The sequence below is a fragment of the Corvus cornix genome, chromosome 2 (assembly GCF_000738735.6).
Source record: "Corvus cornix cornix isolate S_Up_H32 chromosome 2, ASM73873v5, whole genome shotgun sequence".
NCBI classification, from domain to species: Eukaryota; Metazoa; Chordata; class Aves; order Passeriformes; family Corvidae; genus Corvus; species Corvus cornix.
In genome coordinates, this window is record NC_046333.1 from 130,259,830 (window position 1) to 130,267,060 (window position 7,231).

Consider the following 7,231-nt stretch of genomic DNA (forward strand, 5'->3'; position numbering starts at 1 on the left):
GTTGTGTTTGCAATGCAATAGATAGGCCTGTTGATACAATCCTGGTTACACCTTCTGTTTTATTTGCTGCTCCTGAGTATTACTAATAAATTTCTGGGTAAAAGGAAAGGGTAACTCGAATTTCATAACTGGATCACAAATGAAGTATAAGTTGGCCGGGGCATTGGTGGCAAAAACAGAGGCAATCTGAGATGCATAAATGGTCTGTTCTTACCTGTTCTGCAAGGTCTGAGGGTAAAAAAACCCCAAACAACTTATCTCATGTATTGATCAATGTGCAAGTCTTCTGAAACGGCATTTCTTGCAAATGACCCACCTAATCAGTCATGAAGCTTTCCAGGATTACATAAAACAGCATAAGAAAATACAGGCACCATTCAGTATATACCATGATAATCAAGTACTTTATTTTGTTTGTGGCAATTAAGAGGAAATTAGATTTTTTTTTTTTTTTTTAGAACTTAACAAATAAAAGGAGTAGACTAAAAGTTCTCTACCTCAAAAAATCAGGGTGACCCAGTACAAGACTATTTTAGGATTGTTCTCCCTATATCATCTCTTTCTGTGTTGAAGGGAAAAAAAGGTGAACTGCGAAGTATGTATCTGTTCCTATGGTTCCTAGTCTGGATAAGTAAGTAATCAGTCTTATGGGTTTCAGGGGATGTTTTACACAGCAGACTGTTCACTCTCCTCATGGCCAATCTTTCTCTGAACACAAAAATTATGCTTGCTTTATAGACTTTCTATTAGATTTCCTAGATAGAAAATCCTATTTAATAAAACTTGTGAATGCCAAACTATTTTTATAGCATTATGAACAAACTGGTCAGTTCTAATATCCAATGTGTACTAAGGTAGCCTTTAATGTATTGCCTCACATCTTAATTGCAAAAACAATCCAGTTAGGGCTGTCTAATTGGACATCATGTCATGTCACATGATGCTGAAAGACAGGGAAAATGCCTAATAAATAGGGAGATCATTGATGTTAGCAGGAAGGCACCCATGAGCTGACACACAGCCATGCATTAAGCATAGTTTCATTCAAAAGCTCTGTATATTAATGAAATGAGTCTGTGAAAATTGCTATAAGCCTTTAGTCATTAATTCCGTAGTCTTTCCTGTTGCTCGTCTCTAGTACTACTTTGCCCACTGTGGTGGTGCAACAGCTGGGCTAATAACGAGAATACCATTTTCCAGGATTTTGTGGATTTTATGCAAGGTGATTTAAATGGCTAATAGTAACTCGTTAGTGTTCCCAGGTTTAGGCAGCTGGGAGAGGAATGAATGTTGCTTCCCTGGGAGCAGCTTCTTCTAGAGGGGGAAAAAGTAAATCTTTCTCTTAACAAAACCTGAGTGCTGTACAGAAGACCCAGCCATAGCACAGTAGTGTTTGATAGGGATTTTTTACTCTTGCTAAGAAGCGAAATGTATTCATTTGTACAGCATGCTACATGAGTGCAGCTACCTCCCTGCTACTCTGGAAGTAGCTCAAATGTCCCTGCAAAACTTGGTGTTTTCCTGTGTATGTATAAGCACTGTTGCTTATGGGCAGATCCCTTACCAGCTTTTTCTTAAGACACTTGGGTGCTTCTGTGTGTGTGCTGCATCCTGAGTGCTGAAGCGCCTGTTACAGGCGGTGGAGTCCAGCTGTCCATGCATTCAGTGCATGCTGTGGAGTCTCAGCTGTTCAGCCCATTCCACACCTACATTCGACTCCACTGAGCACAACAGAAATTTAGTCACCTTGTTCACACATAGGTAGCTCCACTTAGGTGTTTTCTGGAGACAAATCTTAAACGTTTTTTCCAGGGTCTTCAGGTACAGTAGTCCTGAAGTTTTTGCATCTGCCACTTTTGCATAATTACTTTGGGTTTTTTATTTTCTTGTACCTAATGTACCTGTAATTAACCCTATTCTAAGGGCTTGTTCTTGCTCTTTGGTTCTTAAGGTATGTGGAAGTGCATCTCAAATGCCAGTGTTATCTTTTGTGTTGACCTAGGCAGATGGTGTGTAGGATGTCACTGCTGTGCGCTGTGACGTGTTGCTGTTACACCAAGGACTGCCTTTGTCTGCCCTGTTCAAAGCCCTGCCAGTGTTAACAGTTAAGCAAGCAGCATACGGTTCCCTTGGCATAACCTCTGAAGCCTGCACTTGGAATAGCGTTCAGCATTCCTTCTTGCCTAAGTAGGAATCTGTAAAGCTCCCAACACAGCTGATCAGAGGAATCTATGTTCTTCTATTTATTCTTTTACAAAGCTCAATCCTAAGAACAGCTCTACAGAAAGGATGTTCCAGGCCTTTACGTAGTCCCCCTTTACATGAAAAAGAATTAAAATATCCTAAACTGAAGAGACAATGTCTTTTTACCAAAATAGTCTAGCTTGTAAAAGGCTGAAATATTAATAATTAAGGAAAAACAGAGCCTGAACTTACAGTTGATAGTACAGAAGGCAGAAGAGTCTTCTAGCGGGTGGCTTGGCAGCACTGTAGTGTGGCAATGCAAGGCAGTCCTGTGTCTGTCTTCTGAGGCTGATCTAGAAATGAGCAATAAAGTACCATTCACTGCTTAGCAAACACTGACAAAAAAAGTCTGAGAAGCTGTCTAGCTCAATGTCAGACAGATAAACATAAAAAATGTGTAGATTTTTGACAGACACTTTGTCTTTCTAGTATTTGGGGCTTTTTTATGTTTGGACCGTATTTATGTAACTTCATGCCAAATTGTGCTCAAACAGGTGAAAAGAATCTATATTCTATAGAATCAATGTGTAAGAGACACTTCTTGCAGCTGAGGAATGAGGAGCTGACTACTCCTGCTACTTTGTGAAGAATATGTAAGGAACTGTTGTGAAAATCCAACTGGCAGAAAAATGCAGTGAGGAGAGGAGGTCATACAAGATTAGGGCCCAAAAATAACATAGGCTCTCCAGGTTGGTAGATGGCAAGCATTCAAGCTGGATTTAAGTACTGCATTTTAAAACCACTGTATCATACAAAATTTGGGGATTAAAATTGCCTGAGTTATGACAAGGGTTCAAACAGTTGAAATATATCATGACTAAATTGATAAAAGACAATTCTGATGTCTGCTGTATTTGCTAACCTGTATTAAAATGGAAATATTGGAGTGTTATGAGTCTTACTTCTCAATGCTGCAGCTTAAAGGGGCATTTGAAATGTATCACAGCAGTGATACTAAAAGCTCAGTTCTGAAGTCAGAGAATCATAGAAGTCCCTTTGATATGAGATCAAGTGTTCCCAGGGTATGCACAGGAGGAGGGCTTGGAAACTCTCACTTGCTGCAGCAACTAACTCTTAAAAAAAACCCCAAAATACCACAAGATCTGTCTAGCTAAAGAAGAGACATAAAAAGCCCATCATAAGCTGTGAAGCAGTGACCAGAAAGGCAATAGGAAGTTAGGAGACAGATTCAGAAAAGCAACAGAATGTGGATTATTTCAACAGTACACAGAAATACAAGAGTGTGAATCTAAATTCAGGATAAAGTAGGAAAATGTAAGGGAGAAAAAACCTGTCATAATGTGTCTTTAAAGCTGAAATTGCACACATGAAAGAAAACTTAGGTGTGTGTCATAAAACAAATGCAGAAGGCAGCACAGTAAGCCAGAATGATGTCAGAGATGGCTGTGAAGAGAAAGGTCTTGCAGAAGTTATGGTTTGTGACATGGTCCTGCAAAAAAAAAAAAAAAACAAATGGGAGATCAAGAGATCAGAAGTGACTGAATGTCTAAGCTGAAGACCAAAAAAACCCAAAACAACAAAAGCTGAACAAAGTACAGCTGCTGTTGTTTTGATTTTTAAATGAAGTTTACTTTACCATTTCTGTGCAAATATGAAAAGAGAGACACAAGTCATCAAAACAAATGTATGTGTGCAGTGCACATTACAAAACAGTACTTTCCTGATTTTTACATTGCAATGTCACCTCAGTACAGAAGACAGAAAGAAAGCTGTGAGTGAGGATGAAAGAAAAAAGATCAGAAAAAACTAAGAGGAAAGAAAATCAGAGCTGAGGAGAACTTGTCACTTATTTTCTTTTTCTGTCAGTCTTCTAATTTGAATGATGCCTGTGTGGTTTTTTTCAGAGGTTTGTGAGCCCTCGGGCTATGCTTGTAGACCGTAAAAAGTTAAGTTTGGCTTAGAATGTAGTTAAAAGCAACTACATGCTGACATTTTCAGGGTTGTTAAAATGCCAAACTGGGAGTTATTGCTCTTCTGCATTCCACCAGTTGCTGCCCAAATGAATGCTAATCATTGTGGCATTCCCTTGTTCAACAAGTTTTTCTCGTTCTCCATACCTCAGGTGAATGCTTCTATCCTGAAGACAGAAAGTTCATTTTGTCTATCTTAAATCACCCTCACCCAAGAGAAGAACAATGCTGCAAGCATGCAAATGCATGTCCATGTGCATTCCTTAAATGGAACGTCCTCAAGGCATTTGGACATCCTGCCAGTCCATCAAAGACAACTGGGTCAACTACTACCAAGAGGAGAGTAAATAATGAGATGGCTGAATTGTTTGCAAAACTGGGAGCATCACATGATGCCTAGCAGCTTCATAGGCAGAGAACTAAAATTTTTATCCTAGGATGACTTTTGGGGGTGTTTCATTTCCAGAAACTTCCTCTGAGATAAATTTAGTTGCCAGAATATTCCACTGGTGGAAATTTAGTAGAAGTGACTTATGTCTGTACTGATGGTGTGATTGTTTGGGCAGAACCTGCCAGGAACATAAGTGCAACATACATTTCAACTTTGCAATAGTAATTGATCAGTTATTGACTGAACTAAGCAGAAATTGCATTCTAGAGCACTTGATTAGCAGGGACAGTAATACATCCACACCTGACAGCAAAACATAACAGGAAAACAAAACCCAAAGTAAATAGAAAATTTGACTCAGATTTTAAGCTTAATAATTTAATGGGCAATCCTATATATACCATGACAATAAAAGCATTATTGGTCTGGATGAAAGTTTGTAAATATGAAGTAAAATTTCCTGTTCCAGCTGAAAAAAAACAAACAAAAAAACCAACAAAAAGTCTAACACACCTAGAATGAACAAATCTTTTCCATTGTAAGTTCAAAGTTTTCTTGTAAAAGAAGGGTAAAAATCCAAAAGCTAGTGGTTAATAATAAGGACAGAGATAATGTTTGAGCAAATACCAGTTTTGATCTACTTTTGATTTTAGAAAATCAATAGACCTACTCAAGAAACAGGTCTTTCAGATGTATTTGTAAGAGAAAACTAAGAAGTAGCATAAGCTACAATGTCTGCAAAAGACATCATGAATTCAAAATGTGTATTAATTCTCATATGCTTAAATAGATTTCCAAAGATTTAAACAAATCAATTTGCTGAATTAGTCTTCAAAGAAGCAGTGAAGAGCAATATTACAAATCCATTATTTGCTAGTTTTATTTTTTTCTTAAAATTTAAGTTAAAGTAAACCATTATTTTTTTTAATTAGGAACTTGAATAAGACATTTTATATCTGTAAACTTCTCCTGAACATGTTGCATCAGATTTACTTTTCATTCCTTCACTTGAGTCAAGAAAAGAGAGGGTCAGAATAAGGAGAAAATAATGGTTTGAAATTATTTAAGAAGTCAAGTAATTTAAAAAAATGCTCTGTATAGTTCTTAAATGGGAGGCAAATTCCAGCTGAATTTCATCAGACTTTACTTTCACAGAATAGTGGAGGTTGCCAGAAACCTCTGGGCATCATCTCGTCCAACTCTCATGTTTAACCCCCTGGTCCGTTAGTAAAATTGCTGTTTCAGCTCAACCAAATTAAATAAAGCTTCAGGCAGGTCAAGAGATGTTTGGATAAAGCGAGCCTGAAGACTCTCTATCCTGAGGCCTTGCAAACTCAGTACAAAGCTTATGGCCCATTGCTAGCAATGCCTACGCTGTATTACAGGGCTGTGTGGTTGCAAAGGCCATGCTGGCTGTTCCCAGTGACCTTGTCCTTCAGTTGTTTGGAGGTGCTCTCCAGGAATACTTGCTCCATCACCTTCCAGGGGACAGAGATGAGGGTGACCAGCCTGTAGTTCCCTATGTCCTCCTACTTAAAGACAGGAGTGACATTCACTCTTTCTATGGTTTAGGAACTTTCTCTGATCACCATAATCTTTAATTGAGAGTGGCCTCAATGACACCAGCCAGCACTGTCAGGAGGCATGGATACATCCCATAAGGCCCCATGGACTTTAATATTGCTTTTTTTAAATTAAACATTCCTTAACTTGATCTTCTTCCTCTTGCTCCAGACTTTCTCACAGGTTTCAGGGCATGAGGTTCCTGAAGGCTGGCCTTGCGAGTAAAACAAAAGTACCTCAGCTTTCTTGTTACCAGGTCCCCTACTGCATTCAGCAGCAGGCCCATGTTTTCCCTTGTCTTCCTTTTGCAGCTGGTATACTTGTAGATGTCCTTGCTGCTGTCCACAATTCCTTACCATGTTCAGCTGCAGATGGGTTTTGCCTTTTCCAGCCCTGTCCCTACGTGCTTGGACAGCATCTCTATATTCCTGGCAGTTCACCTGTCCTTGCTTCTACCTCTTGTACACTTCCTTTTTCTGTTTGAGCTTTGTTCAGTCTCCTTGCTCATATTTGCAGCTGCCTCTTGCCTTTGACTGATTTCCTGCACATTGAGATGGATCATTCTGAAGCTGGAGGAGGTGATACTTGAAACTCAACTGACTCTTCTGGTCCCCTCTTCTCTCTATGGATGCATTGCACAGGATTTCTCAAAGTAGATTTCTTAAGAGGCCACAACCTGCTTTTCTGCTCTCCAGGGGTCAATCTTGCTATTTTGCTTGTTCCCTTTTTGTGGGATCCACCACCATTTCATGGCCACTGCAGCAAAGGCTGCCTGTGACCTTCACATTCCCAGTGAGTTCTTCCTTGGTTGTATTCCTTGGTTTTAAGTGTGGGGTCCAGCACAATGTCTTGCCCCCATTAGCTCTGTGATCATATTTGTTGGCGACTGCTCACTCTAGTAATCCCCAGATTGCTTGGGTCCTTCTGGGTTGACCTCCCAGCCGGTATCATAGCAGGGCAGAATTTTGTTAGAATATAAAAATTCAGCATTTTATTAAAACAATCTGTTGAAGGTACTTGTTTCTGAAGAATGCAGAAAATAAATATATTGCCGTGAGATTTTTTTCTGAAGTCTTAACAGCTCAGGTAATTTTATTTTGCA